At 54.0% G+C, this 20,051-nt stretch overlaps 1 pseudogene; it reads left to right on the top strand.

The window, feature by feature from the left end:
* The first annotated feature begins 428 nt into the window (after positions 1 to 428).
* Positions 429 to 5,064, top strand: LOC123116308 (purine permease 3-like; annotated as a pseudogene).
* Positions 5,065 to 20,051: the final 14,987 nt, after the last annotated feature.

The raw sequence follows: 20,051 nt of genomic DNA, 5'->3' as shown, positions 1-20,051 counted from the left end.
CCGCAGATGAGGAAAGAGGAATATGGTATTCCTGTGGGTGTTTGGCTGGGAGAAGTGGTTGAGGATGATGGTCAACAAGATGGCATGTTGTGGGGTAAACAACTGGGCGCAAGAGATGATATCTTTGGGTACATACTGCTGCCAAGAGAAATCTATCTACAATTTTTGCCGCACAATCTTTTCCGCATTTGGTTTGTTTTCCAGTATGAAAAGATGGCTATTTTTGTCTCGGCCGTTGCAAAGGGGCCATATGTTCGGATTACAATTTTAAATGGTAAGGCGGGATCCCAACTCGGATCTCGCCAGGTCCAATGAATCTGCTAGTGCTTAACTGCCGCGGGTGTGATGCCCTTTAGTGTACACATTGTACGTATTCCTATAAGACCCTCTGCATAACGCACGTATATGGGCAGTTGAGCCGAGTGAGAAGAAGGTTTGTTCGTGTGCGTGCTTTGGGCCACAGCAAAGCAATCACTCGGCCGGCCGTGTGATGGAGATAGAAGCGACACCACTGAGCCCGCAGCAGCAAGCATACAATGACGGTGGCGGTTCGGACCAGCGGGGCGGCGCCGGCGCTAAACCACTCTACCGCAACCCCGTCGTGGTCGTCAACTTCCTCCTCATGGCTGTTGGCACGGTGTGTGGCCCGCTCCTCTTTCGCGCCTACTTCCTCCACGGCGGCACGCGCAAGTGGCTCACCTGCCTGCTCCAGACCGCTGCGTGGCCGCTCCTGCTCCCGCCGCTCTGCGTCTCCTTCTTCTCCCGCCGCCGCCGCCAGCGCGAAGAGAGCGCCACGGAGGCCGCCCCGCTCTCCCTCATGTCGGGCACCCTCCTGGCCGCCACGGTCGCCATCGGCCTCGTGATCGGGCTCATCGACTTCCTCTACGCCTATGGGCTGGCCTACCTCCCGGTGTCCACCACCTCCATCCTCGTCTCCACGCAGCTGGCCTTCACGGCCGTGTTCGTGCTGGTGGTGGTGCGCCATCGGTTCACCGCCTTCTCCGTGAACGCGGTGGTGCTGATCGTCGTGGGCGCCGCCATGCTGGGGCTGAACGGCGGAGGGGACCGCCCCGCGGGGGTGTCCCGGGCGCAGTACTACGCCGGGTTCGCCATGACGCTCGGTTCCGCGGCGCTGTACGGCCTCGTGCTGCCCCTCATGGAGCTCAGCCAGGCGCAGCACGCGGCGCGCGCCGGCGCGGCGGTCACGTACACGCTCGTCTTGGAGATCCAGATGGTCATCGGGATCACGGCCACGGCCTTCAGCGCCGTCGGCATGCTCGTGAACCGCGAATTCCACGTAAGTTTGTCAAATGCAGGTCTCTTTCGTACAACTGCACTATTGCTGCTGCCGTTAATTAAGATCGCAACCAGCCAACCACACTGTTGTCAGGGCTGGCAGTAGTATTATTAATTACACGCTTGCATCGCTGACATAGTAACAAGATCTTATGAAAACGATAGGCCCGCATGGACCGCGCGGCACGAGCACCTCGCGATCAAACAGTGCTATGCGCAGGGAGTACACTCCCCGTCTCCACCCATGCATCGTTGATCGAGTCCTAACGCTATCTACATGCATGCAAGTATGAAATAAATTGTTAGTACGAAAAAATATTATTAATTTTTGACTCGATTACTGTTAGTGGCCTTGTATAGATGCAAAATATATTTTTCATCGTGACCTTCCATAAGAGATGGAGGGAGTATATGATTGGATTTCCTGGATAGATGAAGATAATATTAGATTTCTTAAGAAGAAATTGTTTATATATTGTAATGCATGTTGAAGATTGTGCTCATTTCTAAAACGACATGTATTTATGAATGTCAAGACTATTGTGCTCACTTCTAAAACGACAAGTATGTATGGATGGGGACACTAAGACGTGTTCGATTCGTTCAGATGAGAATTCGAATATGAATCTGATTAATAGCATATGTAACATAATAAGATCAATAACATATGTAACATATGACACCAACTTGAAAAAAAATGGTTTATGATCACTTTATCAGTATCAAAGTTCCCACGTGGTAACTTTTTACCAAATGGCTGGTGTCAAGAATGTTAATTAGTTACTTGGTAATAAAAGAGTGCAAAAAAAGTTCATTGAAACATAAGTTCAACCCAATAATTTATGATGTTGCAATTGTATGGGTACCAAGTTAAGCACATGGTAACATGTTAGAAAATAGGCTAGTAACTAGCGAAAAATACCCAATGGGTCATGGTGCCAAGCAAGGATGGTGTGCCTCATGGGTACACCAGTAACTGAAAGAAATTAAGGATTTCCCTTGAAAGAGTGCAGGAAATTCCAGACGAAGCACGGAGGTTCGACCTCGGCGAGGCAGGCTACTACTTCATGCTCGTTAGTTCAGCCACGGCTTTCCAGTGCTTCTTTGTCGGCACGATTGGTGCCATCTTCTACGGCTCAACGCTGCTTGCCGGTGTTGTCATGATGTTGGAAGGGAGAGAGAGGTTTGGTGGAATAATTCGTTGTATTGCTTGAGCCTCATGGGCATATATATAGGAGTACATGATCATCTTGGAGTACAAGGCAAGGTAGAATAATATCCTACGCTATCCTAGCTTTCCTAATAATCACGATACTCAACATCCCCCCGCAGTCATAAAGGTAGCGACGCAGACGGTGAGACTGGAGAAGAATCCGAAGGCAAGCCGACGGACACCCCCCCCCCCCACAGTCGTAACGGTCGACGCATCGCGGAGTCGTGGCTGGAGTGGCAACCGACGAGGTTGCTCAAGCAAGGCGATAGCCCTTTGTGCCGTTTGTCGAGGTAGCCGAGAGCGTGGGTGGTGGAGCCGTGGTCGAGGTAGCCGTGCGAAGAATGTCGTGGTCGATGTCGAGTCGGGGTAGCCGGTGTCGAGAAAGTCACCGTGGAGCCGCGGGCGCAAGGAGGCGCCGAGTTAGTCGTGGGCGCAGTGGTGTCGAAGTAGTGGTGCGCCAGGAAGTAGATGATGTTGACGACGCGTCGAGCCGGGGTTGCCAACCCCGGGGACACATCGTAGACGAAGGCACGCGTCGGTGTTGCCAGCACCGGGCATGCGTAGACGGACGAAGACGAAGTTGACGAAGCGTCGCACCAGGCTTGCCGGGCCCGGGGACACGTCGTGGACGAAGGTACGCGGCAGTGTTGCCAGCACCGGGCATGCGTAGACAGGGACCTGCACGAGTTGTACGCCATGTCGAAGAAGTCGAAGTGGCCAGCAGAGAAGGACTCGGCGACGGTTGCAGCGCCAATCGGCACGGGGCCAATGTCGCCCGCGGTTGTCGAAGTAGATGAAGCGGTCGGGGTAGATGACGACGATGCTGGCGACGGGCTGGTGCTGGACGAAGATGAAGGAGGTGGACGGTCGGCTGCGGCGGCTATGGGGGTAGCGGCGGCGGTTACAAAAGAAGAGCGGCGGCGGCGGCCTGACGACGGCGGCGGCGGCTAGGTTAGGAGCGCGGCAGCGGTGCTCGAAGTAGGCGAAGAACCCGACAACGTGACGAAGACCGGCGCGGACGGTGGCGTTCCCGCGCCAAAGGAGGTGGTGCGGCGCATGCCACAGGAAGTCGACGCGCGGGGACGGCAGTGGACCGCGGGCCGCGGCGCTATGGCCCGAAGGGGTGACGCAGCGGCGGCGGGCAGGTCGGGGCGACGACGGAAGACCTCGGGACGGTCGCAAGGGCCGCGGTGCTACAGCCCGAAGGGGCGGCACAACGGCGGAGCGCGGGGTGGTGCAACCGCGTGGACGGCCTCGAGACGACGGCGTGGACCGCGTGCCACGCTCGCTACGGCCCGACGGGGCGACGCAGCGGCAGCGCGAGGGTCGGTGCAGCCACGGGGACGGCCTGGAGCGGACGGCCTCGGGGCGGCGGTAGACTGCGGGCCGCGGCACTACGACCTGAAGGGGCGACGCAGCGGTGACGCGGTTCGGTGCAGCCGGGAGATGAACCACGGGGCGGCGGCGCTGCGGCCCGACGGGGCGATGCAGCGGCAGCCCGTTGCTCGATCGGCGGAGGGGCGCGCTGAACTCGGAGACGATCTTCACGGGACCTGCGGAGGCGCGCGTAACTAACGGGCCAGGCCGGTCACGCGGCGTAGATGAGGCGGATCACGGCGGCGAGTGGATGATCAAGCCGATCGCGCGCAAGGTCGGGGACGCCGCTCGGTGGAGGCGTGGTGGCGGCGGAGTCCGAGATGAAGCCGGCGGAGGCGGGCGGCAGGGCGGCTATGATTGGCCGCCACATGGCGCGAGGCCGCCGGGACGGGGTGATGCAGGAGTCCCGGTCGGACCAGGGCGGTGACGGCCGGCGTAGATCGATGAGCGGGCCGGCGCGTGGACGACGGTCTTGAGAGCTGCCTGTAACGCGAGGCCGCTGGGTCGGTGAAGTAGCCGGCCGGTTGCGCCGATGTCGGAGTAGAGGCGCGAGGTGTCGACGGCGGCGGTGGGCGACGCAAACCGATCAAGAAAAGATCGGAAAACCAAAAAGTAGACGCCGATCAAAGCGACCGACGAAAGAGAGAAAACTTCGGATCAAAGGATCGGGAAAAAGACTCTCTAGGGCAGCCGGCCAACACGGCCGGCGGACGAACCCTAGGTACGGGCGGCGCGGCCCCCGGCGGCGGTCATGGAGGCCGACCACCCCAGGGGCGGCGCGCGGGTGCGGAAGCGGCGGCGGCTAGGGTTTAGGATCGACTTGCAATAGATACCATGTTGAAAGGAAGAGAGAGGTTTGGTGGAATAATTCGTTGTATTGCTTGAGCCTCATGGGCATATATATAGGAGTACATGATTATCTTGGAGTACAAGGCAAGGTAGAATAAAATCCTACGCTATCCTAGCTTTCCTAATAATCATGATACTCAACACATGACATTGCTCATCTCAATCACCGAGGTGTTTGCCGTCCTTTCTTCCATGAACCATTCAGTGGCACCAAAGGTGTTGCCCTCGCAATTTCTATCTGGGGTTTCATTTCCTACTTTTATGATGAGATTCGGACCAATGAGCAGCAGTCCAACATGTCGACAGATAAGGAGCACTTGGACCCGTAGATCAGTTTGTATTGTGGTATTGTTTGTACTTTGTATGGACTTTGCGCTCACCAGATCACTTTTACACTTCAGCTTTGAAAAGTCAAAACGTGTATTGTAAAGTTTCAAACTTTTTCTAAAGAATGTTCATCAAGTATTTAAAAAATTATTCATCATGTAGTCAAGGAATATTCATCATGTATTAGAATATGTTCATAGTGCATTTAAAAAATGTTCACTATGTACTTAAAACAGTTAAGAAAAAATAGGAAAAAGTAATAGAAAATGAAAAAGTGAAGAAGAAAAACATAAGGGAATAATATAAAAATAAAACATCGTGTCGGGTGGTAGGTGCGATATATGCCAAAGAATGGTTAATCATAGTGGGAACCAGTAAGGCGTCGCCGGTGCCTGGAAACGGGATGAGGCGAACACATGCACGCCGGCGAATCTTACCCAGGTTCGGGGCTCTCCTAGGAGATAACACCCCTAATCCGGCTCTGCGGGGTCTTCACATGATCACTAAATCAACAAGTAGCTACAAGTTGCTCCTTGAGCTGTTCGGCTAGAGGAAGAAGGGCAAGGCTAGCTCTCCTCTTCTCTCTATATGGTGTGGGAAACTCTAAGAGATCAACCCTTTGCATGGGTGCCCTGGGGGCTTTATATAGGCCTACCTCCCAGGGGTATAATGGTAATCCGGCCGGGTGTGGATCCAGGCCGTTAGTGTCTATGACCGCCGACTTCTCCGCCGGCCACTGGGGCCCGCCGACTGGTGGGTCCTACCGGCTGCCAGGCTCTAGGCCGACAGACTGGGCCCACCGCCTGTGGGCCCTGTTGGCTGCTGATTACTGTTGCATTGCCCCTGATGACGATGGCTTGGTCGGGGCGGGTGTGGCTACAGTGCCGCCGCCTGGCGGGCGCTCACTGTAGCCAGACCCCGTCTTATCTGGTTAATGGTGCACAAACTTCCAGGGAGAGGGTAGGCCGGCTGTTGGGAGCCGGCCTCCCCCTGTGCCGACTGGTCTGGTTATGTCGCCTTCTAGTAGCTCACTGGCAGGTAGGGCCCGCCGCCTGCGGGTCGTACCGACAGCTAGTCGCGGAGGCATGGTCGTTCTGCCATGGATGATGTCATGGTCAACGTGGCAACAGTGCTGCGCCGGGCGGGGGATGGCCACCCGGTACGTCGCACTGTGGCCACGCTTGCCCCGGGATTCAAGGGTGGCAGGCTGCACTGTAGCCACGCCCCGTCCAATCGCCGTTATGTGGGTGCAAACTTTGAGGGTTCATGGTGGGCTGCCTGCTAGGAGTCGGCCACTCTGGTGGCTGCCTGCTAGGAGTCGGCCCACTATGGGACAGCTTACTAGGCCTTGCCGCCTTCCTGCAGCTGGCCGCTGGACTAGCCGGTCATGGGAAGGCGGCCCTTCGTCTTGGATACTTGAGGGGCGCAGTCGGTCCGATGTCTTGAAAAGCCAGGGGGAGCCGATAAGGCTACCCATGGTCATTTACTCCGACAGTAGTCCCCGAAGCTGGTAGGGCTTCATGGCTGAAAAAAGGGCGAGAGGCCCTAGCAGCTTCCTACCCTGCAGAGCCAACAGCTAGGAGTCGGCCACGACCAGGCGCGCCGTTTGGAAGATTTCGAAGTCCGAAGGCGGGAACCATGTGGCATGCGCGCCGGGCGTCAGGCCGGCCGCCCGCTGCCCGCGTGCCACGCGGCACCAGCCGGCTGGACCAGCCTGCCAGCCCATGTGCATGACGGGACATCGCTGCAGGCTGGGGCCCACCACTACCGCGCCTCGGCCCACGCGTGGATCCGCTATGGCCGAGGCGGGCGGTTGGCATTCCGGGCACGGTTAATACATTCTTTTATGGCACGATAAACGCGGGTCGTGGGGGAGTGGGCACAGTTAATCCCATGACCCCATGCCCCGCCCCCTCGGCTTCGCCATTCTGGGGCTATAAGTAGGGGGAGGAGGGGAGCGGTAGACGCACGCGCGCCTACCTCCTCCTCCGTCATTCTCTTCTTCTTCCTTCTGCTGCTGCTGCTTTCCGCCGCCGCACCGTGCTTCCGGCCACCCTGCTGCGCTGTTACTCGCCGCCGCAGGGCCGCGCACACGTCGCTGCGCCGCCCCTCCGTCAAGCTTCTCGAGCCCATGGCGCGTTCCGGAGCGTGGGACTGCTCCAACATCCATGAGGACCACATTGACTTCCTTCGTCGGACGATGCGGCTGCCCGGCGAGGACTACGTGAAGGTTTGCCTGGCGCCCGAAAGGGAGATCTCGCCGGCGCCGGAGGAAGGCGAGCGCGTCATCTTCCGGTCGCACTGCCTGCGCGGCCTCAGCCTGCCGGCAAGCAGCTTCCTTCGTTCCTTCCTCGACTTCTACAGCCTCCAGCCGCACCACCTCACGCCAAACACGGTGGTGCTGTTGTCCTCCTTCGTCACCCTCTGCGAAGGATTTCTCGGCTTCCTCCCCATCCTTGAACTCTGGGTCGAATTCTTCTATATGAAGCTCGACACCATCACCAAGGGGGTAGCTGCGTAGTGCGGCGCCTTCGTCGCGGTGCGGAGGCTGGCTGCCGACAACCGATTCCCGTCCATCACGCTGATACAATCAATGAAGATGTGGCAGTAGTCGTACTTCTACGTGCAGAGCGTCCACCCGGAGGGCGACTGGGTCGACCTGCCGGCCTACACAGCCGGCCCGCCGACTGGAACGCGCGCCAACTGGTCGTACCAGCCCAAGAGGCTATTGGTCGCTGGAGGCGCCGCCATTGTGCGGCTTAAGGTGATGGTGAAGTCGGAGGGCCTCACCGGGCTGGACTTGTTGACCGCCTTCGTGGCGTGCCGGCTCCTCCCCCTCCAAGGCCGGCCGCACCTGATATGCCGAATGAGCGGGCACTAGGACCCGAGCTGGATGTGCACCATGAAGATGCCACACACGGAGGTAGCTCACTTGGTGAACTACATCTCGAACTGCAAGCTCTCGAAGGAGGAGTGGCGGTTCGGCAAAGAGCCGTACTCACGCGCGGATCCACCGCCTGCGGAAAGCCTTCACTTCTTTTCTTTCATTTTAGTTGTCGGGTTCTCTTTGGCCGTCTTTACCAATCGGCTATGAAGCAGGGTTCCCTCGTCCAGCCGGCAGCTGGTGTCTCGGGGCCGGTCCCTGAGTTTCTCCCCGACCGGGTGTAGAGCGACGTGGACGACCCCGACTTGGGGGCGGCCTCCCTGGAAGAAGACGCCACAGGCGGTGGCGGCAAGGCAGGCGGCTCCGGAGCCGGAGGCAGCCTCGAGGACTGTCCTGATGATGATAACGAAGAGGCCGTCCTGTGCCGCCAACCGGCGTCTGACCAAGCAGGCACTAGCTCATCCGCCGCACCTGCTACCCGAGGCGGCGCGCAAAAACGTTGAGCCACGTCGTTGATGTACGGCAGACGGCCGAAGAAGCCCAAGGGCTCGGCCGCGGCGACCAAGCGGGAGGAGGCGGCCGTGAAGGCGGGCTGCTTTTGGAAGGTCGTGAAGGAGCCCCCAACGGTTTCCGCGTAAGTACCGGCTCCTTATCGCTTTCTTTCTTCTTTTTCTTGCAAACGCCCTTCTGAATTTTTCTTCTGCTTCCTTGATCAGGGCCCCGCTCTCTCTTGAGCGGTCAGCTGCCGCCACCATGGTAGGGACGGCAGGGGGCTCTGCCAACACCCGCCGTGTGGACCCACGCACCGAGCTCATGGCCGTGACGGAGAGAAATGCGCAGGAGGCGCACAAGGAGCAAGCGGCAGAAGACGGCGGCAGCCAAGGCAGCGCGGGAGGAGGCGGACGAGGCCTCAAAGGCACAAGCCGACGCTGCCGCCAAGGCCCAAGTGGACAACGCAGCCGAAGCACAGGCGGGAGAGGGCCACACGCGGCCAACCGCCACAACTCGTCGTCCCCCTCCACGCCGTGCCACCGGCACCCGAAGATCCGGTGGTGCCGCCTGAAGGAGTCGGCGGTGACCAGCCGATGATGGAGAGGGAGGGAGGCGACGACATTGCCCCGGGAACAGGGGTGACTCCGCCGGCGCCGGTCGTGGCGGACCAAGGCGGCCAACCCGACGCACCGCCAGTGCCGCTAGCTGGCGGCGGACCAGCGGCACGGGCAGACCCCGTGGTCCGATCTCCGGTATGCCAGCGCGCGGGGAAGGCGGCCTCGGTGCCGCCTCCGTAGGTGGCCAGGGGTGCATGTTCGTCGACCGTGGAATTCGAGGCGGCCAGCGTCAGCTTGCCGGACTGGACGCCTGGGGGTGGGACGGCCGTGCTGAACGAGGCAGCACAGGACGTCTGGGCCCGGCTCCAGGCTCAGGCCACTGCCCTCCACAACTACAACCAGGAGTTCCTGGCGACGCGAACGACATTCTGGGTAAGCCTCTTGCTTTTTTGCTTCTTATTCTTGTATTCCTCCGTGGGGGCGTGTCAGCGCACCCACTGGGTGTAGTCCCCAAGTTCCGAGCCGGCTGCTGAGCAGGCGGCGTGGAACTTCTAAGTAGGCTCGGGTGCTGACTTGTTTTCTCTTGTCTATCCGTCCTTTTTGCAGGACTATCATAACCTCCGCGTGTCCGCTTTCAACTCCCATGTTCGGGAACTCTCCCTGCAGACTGCCGACTTGTCTGAAAGCTAGAGTAAGTATTTCCCCTTCTTTCTCTCGTGGGGGCGCGTCAGCGCACCCACTGGGTGTAGTCCCCGAGATTCGGGCCGACTGCTGAGCAGTTGTGCCGGATCTCTTCTTTCGACTTCTTGCTTATTGATCATTCTTCTTTGTTGTCTTTGCATAGGCCAACACCGTCTCGTAGCAGCAACTACGTGAGGGCCCAACCACGCTTCACGCCAAGGAGGCGGAGTGCAGCACGGTGGCTCAGGAGCGCGACCGCCTGGCCAAGCAGCTAGCTGACCAGGAGGAGCATCACAAGGCAGCCCTCCAGTCAGTGGACGACAGCGAGACCGCCCTCCAAACCGAGTACGAGACCCAGGCGGCAAACTAGGATGAATCGGAGCAGGCGCTAAGCGATGGCTACGGCCAAGTTGAGGACATGGTCGATGGTGAGTGGCCTTCCTCCTCTTTCCTTTGTTTGATGCCTGTTATCTGGTCCGGTTTCTGACCTCGCGTTCCATTTTTCTTCTTTGCGCAGAGTAATTCCCTGGCTACTCCATCGCCTCCAGCCAGGCCATCGAGGCTCACCGCGAAGCACGGAGGCATGCTGGTGCGGAGATAGCGCCAAATGCCCGTCGGACGCTCGAGGAGCATCTCCTGGCCATCCAAGCCCGTCGGACGCTCGAGGAGCAGCTCCTGGCCATCCAGGCCCGTCTCCAACCGGCACACCGGATGCTCCGCCGCCTGCATCGTGTCAGAGCCCAGGTGATTTCCGCCCTCTGTCCCGACACCCTGATACGTCTCCAATGTATCTATAATTTTTGATTGTTCCATGCTATTATATTACCCCTTTTGGATGTTTATGGGCTTTATTTGACACATTTATATCATTTTTTGGGACTAACCTACTAACCGAAGGCCCAACCCGTATTGTTGCTTTTTGCCTATTTCAGTATTTCGAAGAAAAGGAATATCAAACGGAATCCAAACGGAATGAAACCTTCGGGAGCGTGATTTTTGGAACGAACGTGATCCAGAGGACTCGGAGTGCAAGCCAAGAAGCAGCCGAGGCGACCACGAGGGTTGGGGGCGCGCCCACCCCTACAGGGTGCGCCTCCTGTCTTATGGGCCCCTCGGGCGGTCACCGACCTACTTCTTCCTCCTATATATACCCACGTACCCCGAAAACATCCAGGGAGCCAACGAAAAAAAAAATCCGCTGCCGTAACCTTCTGTATCCGTGAGATCCCATCTTGGAGCCTTCGCCGGTGCTCTGTCGGAGGGGGAATCGACCACGGAGGTCTTCTACATCAACACCATAGCCCCTCCGATGAGTTGTGAGTAGTTTACCACAGACCTTCGGGTCCATAGTTATTAGCTAGATGGCTTCTTCTCTCTTTTTGGATCTCAATACCATGTTCTCCCCCTCTCTTGTGGAGATCTATTGATGTAACTCTTTTTGCGGTGTGTTTGTCGAGATCCGATGAATTGTGGGTTTATGATCAAGTTTATCTATGAGAAATATTTGAATCTTTTCTGAATTCTTTTCTGTATGATTGAGTTATCTTTGCAAGTCTCTTCGAATTATCAGTTTGGTTTGGCCTACTAGATTGATCTTTCTTGCCATGGGAGAAGTGCTTAGCTTTGGGTTCAATCTTGCGTTGTCCTTACCCAGTCACAGCAGGGATTGCAAGGCATGTATTGTATTGTTGCCATCGAGGATAAAAAGATGGGGTTTATATCATATTGCTTGAGTTTATCCATCTACATCATGTCATCTTTCTTAATGCGTTACTCTGTTCTTATTAACTTAATACTCTAGATGCATGCTGGATAATGGTCGATGTGTGGAGTAATAGTAGTAGATGCAGGCAGGAGTCGGTCTACTTGTTGCGGACGTGATGCCTATATACATGATCATGCCTAGATAATCTCATAATTATTCGCTTTTCTATCAATTGCTCGATAGTAATTTGTTCACCCACCGCAATACTTATGCTATCTCAAGAGAAGCCACTCGTGAAACCTATGGCCCCCGGGTCTATCTTTTATCATATAAGCTTTCAATCTACTTTTATTTGCATCTATCTATATTATAAAATACCAAAAATATATTTATCTTATGTAACGCCCCGGTGTAATGATGCTACAGTAATCCCAGGGGTTAATATAATCCTTTTGCTAAACAAGTGTTTGTTCATCATTGTTCTTATCTTTTTCAAATTCCAGTTGAACTCAAATTCAAATTCTGAGTGAAATTCAAAATTGGTCAAACATGAAAACTAAAATGTTCATCATGTGCCAAATAATCCACAAGTAATATTGGTGGTGAACCAACATTTTTGCAAAGAGTTTGAGTGGCCTAAGCTACTTCAAATAGTGACCTAAGAAATAAATTAAATGCCTTTTTAATTTATAAAAATGGCAAACTATTTCTAAAGCCTCACTATCTTTTTTTGGCAGTGCCCAATCATTATTTGAAATTGTTTTGGCCAGTGGCATAATTTTTGTAAAGTCAATAGTGACTAAAAGCAGAGGCAAAAGTTGCTAAAAAAGAGAAAAGAAAAGGAGAAAAGGAAAAAAAAGCAGAGGGGAGAGAAAGCCCCTGCCCCACTTGGGCTTCGGCCCACCCGCGCTAGCTGGCCTAGCTAGGCCGGCCCATGCCGCTCCCGGGTCGCTCTCCCCTCCCTCCTGTTACCCCGGTGCGCACCGCTACAGGGGCTCGTCGCCGCCCGACCACCTCGCCGGCAACGCCGCGGGTGGATAAGAGCCTCCCCCTCCGGCTCCTTGAGACCTCCCCCACCTACCTCTACCCACTCCTAGATTCCCCTCGCCCTCTCCGCCTGCTCGTTGCCTCTCCCCTCGTTCCCCGTCCACCACCGAGCGCCACCGTCGCCATGGTTGTGCCATAGCCGCGGCCACCGGCCACCCCGCGCCTCGCCAGCACGTCCACGAGACGCGCCGACGACCTCTACCTCGACTACGCCTCGCCATCGAGCTCGAGGAGCACCACAGGCCACGGATCAAGTCGTCTTCTTACTCGACGGCCGCCGACGATCCCCTTCCTCCCCGGCGAACTCTGCTGCTCCTAAGCCACCAAGGGTCTTTCTTGACCGCTCGGTGAGCTCCACTCCGTCCTCTCCCCTCTCCTTCCTCGCCTCACCGCGCCCCTAGCCGTAGCTACCGTCCTGGCCGTAGCGCGCCTCCGCCGCCGTGCTCGTCACCGTCGTCCTCCTCGATGTCGTGCTCACCCGACCTCGCCACCGTGCTCTGGGACTCGCCAGGACCCCGTAGAGCCTTCCCAGTAGTCCTCCCGTGCCCTCCAGCCGCAGTTCGCGCGAGGGCTGAACTCCGGCGTCCGCTCCGCCGCTCGCCGCCGTAGCTTCCGGCCGTTTACGGCCGCACCGCTCCCGTAGAAGGATGCGACATTGAACGCTCGTCCAAACGAGCCTAAGCACGCCCTGAACGGAGCGCCGTAGCGTTCTTCCGGCCAAGTCCGGCGAGCTTCGCCGCGTTTTTGGTCGCCGGAGTTGTCTCCGGCGCCGGCCGCCGACGTGGCACACCTGAGGCCACCCCCCGGGTCACTGCCAGTGGGGCCCCTGGTCCCCTGTTGACCAGTTGACCTGGTCAACTATGCTGACTGGGCAGGCCCCAGCCACTGACGTGCGGGTCCCACCACTTAATCCTCTAACTAAAAGATTCTAAAAATTGAAACTAATTAGTTTAGTTAATTAGACACTGACAGGTGGGCCCAGTAGTTTTACTAACTAAATTTAGATTAGTTTAAACCCTGTTTAACCCACTGTCTATGACAGATGCGTCCCCCATGTCAGTTTTGACCGGTCAGCCGTCCTGTTGACTGTTGACGTCACTATGACGTCATGCTGATGCAATATTCCTTTTCTGTTTTTTTAATAGTTTCTGAAAATGCTTTAATCTTTGAAAATTCATAGAAAATAAACCGTAACTCGGATGAAAATGTTTTCTATATGAAAGTTGCTCAGAAAAATCCAACGAATCCGAATACGAGGTCTGTTCATCTATAACATGCCCCTAGCATGCTGAACATGGAACTTTCCCCCTCCGGTCATCTGTCTGACACAGGTCCGGAATCGGGAAAACATTCCCGGTTGACTTCCGCCCTCGCCGGTATCGTGTTGCACCACGTTAGAACACGTCTAGCTCTGCCTGTTGTCCTAGTATGCACTTGCTTGCTATGTATTTACTATTTCTCCCCCCTCTTCTTTTCGGTAGACCCCGTTGACGATGCTGATGCCCCTGTGATCGACTACGTCGACGACGACCCCTCCTTGCCAGAGCAACCAGGCAAGCCCCCCCTTTGATCATCCTGATATCGCCCATTCCTTTCTCTCATGCTTGCATTAGATTTTGCTACTGTTATTGTATGCTCCTATTCTGATGCATAGCCTGCTTTTGTATCTGTTATTGTACCTTACCTGCTTATCCTAAATTGCTTAGTATAGGATGGTTAGTGATCCATCAGTGACTCCCACCTTGTCCTTGTTGCCCCTGCTTGATCATTGAAGACCCAATCAACGGGATCGAAGACCAGGCCCCGGCACCGCACATCACTTTCCCCTTAGTTGCTGGACACTACTGGGATACTATCGAGTGCCGAGGGTGAGACCTCTACAGCACTTCTAATGTTAACCATGTAGTGAAGTTATTCGGTCGTGGTCATCGAGGGTGATTCCGCCTTAACCACTTCCGATACGACTCTGTCGTGCAACCCCTCAAGTGTGAACCTCGGGGGTGATTCCTCTATGTTCACCTTGATGATTACATTGAGTGGAACCCACCGGGGGTGATTCCTTGGGTTTTCCTCTTGATGTTTGGACACACGGATACTTGGACTTTACAGCTGTTACTTGGAAAGTGATGTGGAGACGGGTTGACCTGGAGGGTGCCCGCGAGATAATTACGAGGCGTGGCCGGGCATTCTTAGTCCTTGCCGCAAGTTCTCGAGACGGGGCAACAGGGTCACATCTTTCGTGAGTCTCTGCTTGTTACCGCGCGTTCCTAATCCACTACGATTTGGATATTTGATCCGAGGGGCCTCTGGCATGATAGCACTAACCATCACGTGGGCATAGTATGGGTGTTCTGCATCGTGTACATCAGCCGAAGCTTAATAGACGTCAGCGACGAAGCGGCGCGCGCCGGGTTGGACTGGTAAGCTCCTGTCTTTTTAGGGAGGTAGCTAGGTCTGCTCATCGGCCGCCCACGCAACGTGCAGGAGTTCCCGGGGCGATGGCCCATGACCCCTGGGGGCATAGGTTTAGTCCGGCGTGCTTGACCTCTCGATTAAGCCTAGGTCGGGTTGCGGCGTATTGTTTGGCCGAGGCCGGGCATGACCCAGGAAACTGTGTCCGGCCGGAGTCAATCGAGCGTGGTGGGTAAGTTGGTGCACCCCTGCAGGGAAGAACTAATCTATGCATAGCCTGTCCTACGGTAACGGACACTTGGAGTTGTATCCCGATCGATACAACTAGAACTGGATACTAGTGATGAGAATTGGATTGTGATGAGGTGATAACCGGATAGTATGTCTCTGGGATTGCTTTCTCGCAGGGAGTCGAGAAAGGATCTCCGGCCGAGGTTGATAACACTACTACTACTTTACTTTATGCTACTCTACTCCCTCCTGTTGCTGCAAGATGGTGGGTTCGAGAAGAAGCTAGTCTTCGATAGGCTAGGCTTTTCCCCCTTCTCTTCTAGCATTCTACAGCCCAGTCCACATATACAGCCCTCCCTTTGATAATGTTGCATATGTAGTGTAGATCCTTGCTTGCGAGTACTTTGGGTGAGTACTCACGGTTGCTTTGCTACCCCTTTTCCCCCTTCTTTCTTCTTTCTGGTTGTTGCAACCAGATGGTGGAGTCCAGGAGCCAGATGACACATTTGACGATGACTACTACTACCCCGAGGGTGCCTACTACCACGTGGAGGACGCCGACGACCAGGAGTAGTTAGGAGGCTCCCAGGCAGGAGGCCTTGCCTTTTCGATCGATGTTGCTTTTGTGTTAGCCTTCTTAAGGCAAACTTGTCTAACTTATGTCTGTTCTCAGATATTGTTGCTTCCGCTGACTCTTGTGTTTTCGAGCTTATCCTATTCGAGCCCTCGAGGCCCCTGGCTTGTAATATAAAGCTTGTATTATTTTAATTTGTGTCTAGAGTTGTGTTGTGATATCTTCCCGTGAGTCCTTGATCTTGATCGTACACATTTGCGTATATGATTAGTGTACGATTGGATCGAGGGCGTCACAAGTTGGTATCAGAGCCGACTGCCTGTAGGTAGCCCCCTTTCCAACTCCTTGGCCGAAGTTGAGTCTAGTCACTGAAAACTTTTACTAACATTGGCTGTGTGGCTTACGGGCCCACGTCGCCATTGGTTGGTATTAGCATCTTTTACTCCTCGTCTATACTCTGGGACTCTGAACTCCCTTCTACTCGGGTTAAACGAATTTACTAACATTAGGATCCCGTGACCACATTCACCCCGAAGTTGGATGAAGCCATAGTTATTCCTTAGAATAGCATTTTGAGTAGTGCACACCCTGTCGTGTTGACTACGGAGTGGAATCCATCATACCTCCTTCATTATGCATGTTTTCATCATGAATGATCCTTTGTCTTTGCAAATGCCCGATACTGAACTACCCCTGTTACATGTTAGCAGGATGGTTAGACCTGCTGGTCGTGGCCGTGGTGGCAACGATCCACCACCACCCGAATTCTTTGCTGGAATGATGCAACAGTTTGAGCTAAACCGCCAGTTCATGGGCCTCAATCCGACAATCTACCGCAGCTCAACTTAGCCCCTTGATGCTGATGACTGGCTCCGAGACATCACGTATGAAATGGAGTCTGCTAGTGTTGCCCCTGCCAGCTATGTCACCTTCGCATCTTTCTTCCTCAAGGGTCCCGCTGCTCAATGGTGGGACAGCCACAGGCGTACCCTACCTGCTGGAACGGTCATCACTTGGCCGGATTTCCAAGCCGCTTTCCGTGCCCGCTTCATTCCTCAGGGAATCATGGACAGGAAGAAGCGCGAGTTCCGTAATCTCACCCAAGGCAACAAGTCTGTAGATGCTTATCAGCTGGAATTCTTGGAATTGTCCCGATACGCTGAAGAAGACATTGCAACTGATGCTCGTAGGCAAGAGAAGTTTCGTGATGGACTTCACCCTGATATCAAGCTAGCACTGCTCATTCATGACTTTGCCGACTTCGCCACCTTGGTGAACAAGGCTATTCAGGTTGAGACTGGTCTTCAGGAACACCAGGGATCCCTCAGGCGTAGCCGTGACGCTGGCCCATCTTCGGGCCCGTCAGCACAGAAGCGTCGGATATGGATTCCCCACAGCATGTATCGTCCAACTGCACCTACACCAAGACAGTCCTATGCTGCACCTCGTCTGCCTCCTCCACCAGAGAGGCAGCCTCTTCGAGATGTACCATCCCAAGCTCCTGCTCCCGATCCCAATGATGGTCTGTGCTTCAGATGTGGCCGCTCCGGCCACCTTGCTAAAGAGTGCACTCAGAAAAAGAGCCAGCTGGCTCTACCTTCAACTGGCCGTAACAATCAGCCCCATAACAATAATGCCAGACCTTATGGTCATGGTCAGGCTAATCATGTTGATCTGAATGAAGCTCAAGACCAGCCTGCCACTGTGATGGGTACTCTTCTTGTTAATTCAGTACCGACTTCTGTTTTATTCGATTCAGGAGCATCACATTCATTCATGTCAGAAAATTTTGCTTACACACATGACATTTGTTGCGAGCCCATGAACACTCCGATAGTGGTACGCACCCCTGCGGGTCAGTGTCGAACTACCATGATTGGTCGCGATGTCCCTGTTGAAATTGAAGGGTTGGAATTTCGTGTTTCTCCCATTATTCTTGATTCTTCCAATATTGACCTCATTCTGGGAATGGAATGGTTGAAAGCGCATACTGCCTCTATTGTTTGCGCCACCAAGGTCGTTCACCTCCTACATCCTTCCGATGAGATAGTAAGCTACCATGATCAGCTTGTTCAAAACGCTGAAGCACGACTTTATGTCTTGAATGCATTGAACGCAACACCTCTTGAGGGAATTGAAAAGATTCCAGTCGTTCGCGACTTCCAAGACGTATTTCTAGAAGAACTTCCAGGAATACCCCCTGCCCGGGCTGTCGAGTTCGTCATCGACTTGAAACCAGGCACCGTTCCTATTGCAAAACGACCCTACAAGATGCCACCTCATGAACTCCTTGAGCTTAAGGAGGAAATCGACAAATCTCTTCACAAGGGTTTCATTCGTCCAAGTTCCTCTGCTTGGGGAGCACATTCTCTCTTCGTCAAGAAGAAGGACGGTACGAACCGTTTGGTCAAAGACTATCGTCCTATCAACCAAGCTACAATTCAAAACAAATATCCCCTTCCTCGGATCAATGATCTGTATGATCAACTGGCTGGTTCATCGATATTCTCTAAACTCGACTTAAGGTTGGGTTACCACCAAATCCGTGTTCGTGAAGAGGATATTCCAAAGACCGCATTTGTGACTCGTTATGGTTCTTACGAGTACACCGTCATGTCATTCGGTTTAACCAATGCTCCAGCTACATTCTCTCGTCTGATGAACTATATATTCATGGATTACCTCGACAAGTTCGTCGTAGTCTATCTGGATGATATACTGGTATACTCGAAGAATAAAGGAGAACATGCTGAACATCTTCGTCTTATTCTGGAGAAGCTTCGAGAGCATCAACTTTATGCCAAGTATTCCAAGTGTGAATTCTGGTTACCCGAAGTCACCTACCTTGGTCATGTTATCTCCAAGGATGGTATTGCCGTCAACCCAAAGAGCGTTCAGGCTATTCTTGATTGGACCCCTCCGAAGACTGTCAAGCAAGTCAGAAGCTTTCTCGGACTGGCCAGCTATTGTCGCCGCTTTGTCGAGAACTTCTCCAAGATCGCCAAGCCACTGACTAATCTGCTTCACAAAGGCGTTAAGTTCGATTGGACAGATAAATGTCAGGAAAGTTTCCAGACACTCAAGGACAAACTAACTTCTGCCCCAGTGCTTGCTCCCCCTGATTCTCGCAAGGACTTTGTCATCTATTGCGACGCTTCACGTCAAGGATTAGGTTGTGTCCTAATGCAAGAGCGTAGAGTAATTGCCTATGCCTCCCGTCAAGTGCGTCCTCACGAAGAAAACTACCCAGTTCATGACCTCGAGCTTGCTGCGGTTATCTTTGCACTGAAAATATGGCGACAATACCTTCTCGGTAATCGTTGTGAGATCTTCACCGATCATCAGAGTCTGAAATACCTGTTTACTCAGCCAGATCTGAACCTCCGTCAGCAGCGATGGATGGAAGCTATTGCTGACTACAACTGCGGTATATCTTATACACCTGGCAAGGCTAATGTAATGGCCGATGCCCTGAGCCGAAAGTCTTATTGCAATAATCACCAGGTCTACAAAGCTCAACCCCGCCTTTATGAAGAGCTATGCAAACTAAACCTTCAACTAGTTCCACAGGGTTCTCTGAATAACCTTGTACTGGAACCAACTCTGCTGAAAGCAATTAAGTCTGCTCAAGTCAAAGATGCTCACGTTGATTTGATGAAAAAGGATCTTGCCTTAGAGAAATCCAGAGATTTCTCACTTGGTGAAGATGGAACCTTATACTTCAGAGATCGCATTGTAGTACCCCGGTTCGAGCTTATGACAGAGAAGGTGATGAAAGAAGCGCATGACACCCCTCTCTCTATTCATCCGGGATGTACCAAGATGTATCTTGACATCCGTCAGAAGTACTGGTGGTCTAAGATGAAGCAAGACATTGCTCGATATATTGAAGAATGTGATGTTTGTCGTCGCGTCAAAGAAGAACATCAGAAACCGGCTGGACTTCTACAACCGCTTCCGATTCCTGAATGGAAGTGGGATAAGATCCAAACGGACTTCATCACTGGCCTTCCCAAGTCTCAGAAAGGTAACGATGCTATATTTGTCGTCATCGACCAATTCTCGAAGGTTGCTCACTTTCTGCCAGTCAAGGAGACTATCACTGCTAGTCAATTGGCAACCTTGTATATCTCCCGAATTGTGTCACTCCACGGCATTCCGAAGGAGATCAGTTTAGACCGCGGCAGTATTTTCACTTCTAAGTTCTGGGATAGTTTCCAAGAGGCAATGGGAACTCATATTACCTGGAGCACTGCTTATCATCCCCAATCCCAAGGCCAAGTCGAGCGAGTCAATCAAATTCTTGAAGACATGCTTCGAGCTTGTGTTATTTCTTTCGGCAAGAAGTGGGAAGAATCTCTCCCTTATGCGGAGTTCTCTTATAACAACAGCTATCAAGCTAGCTT

Source organism: Triticum aestivum, chromosome 5B (genome assembly GCF_018294505.1).
Source record: "Triticum aestivum cultivar Chinese Spring chromosome 5B, IWGSC CS RefSeq v2.1, whole genome shotgun sequence".
NCBI classification, from domain to species: domain Eukaryota; kingdom Viridiplantae; phylum Streptophyta; class Magnoliopsida; order Poales; family Poaceae; genus Triticum; species Triticum aestivum.
Note: the sequence above shows the minus strand (reverse complement) of the source record. Positions and strands in the feature narration are given on the sequence as shown.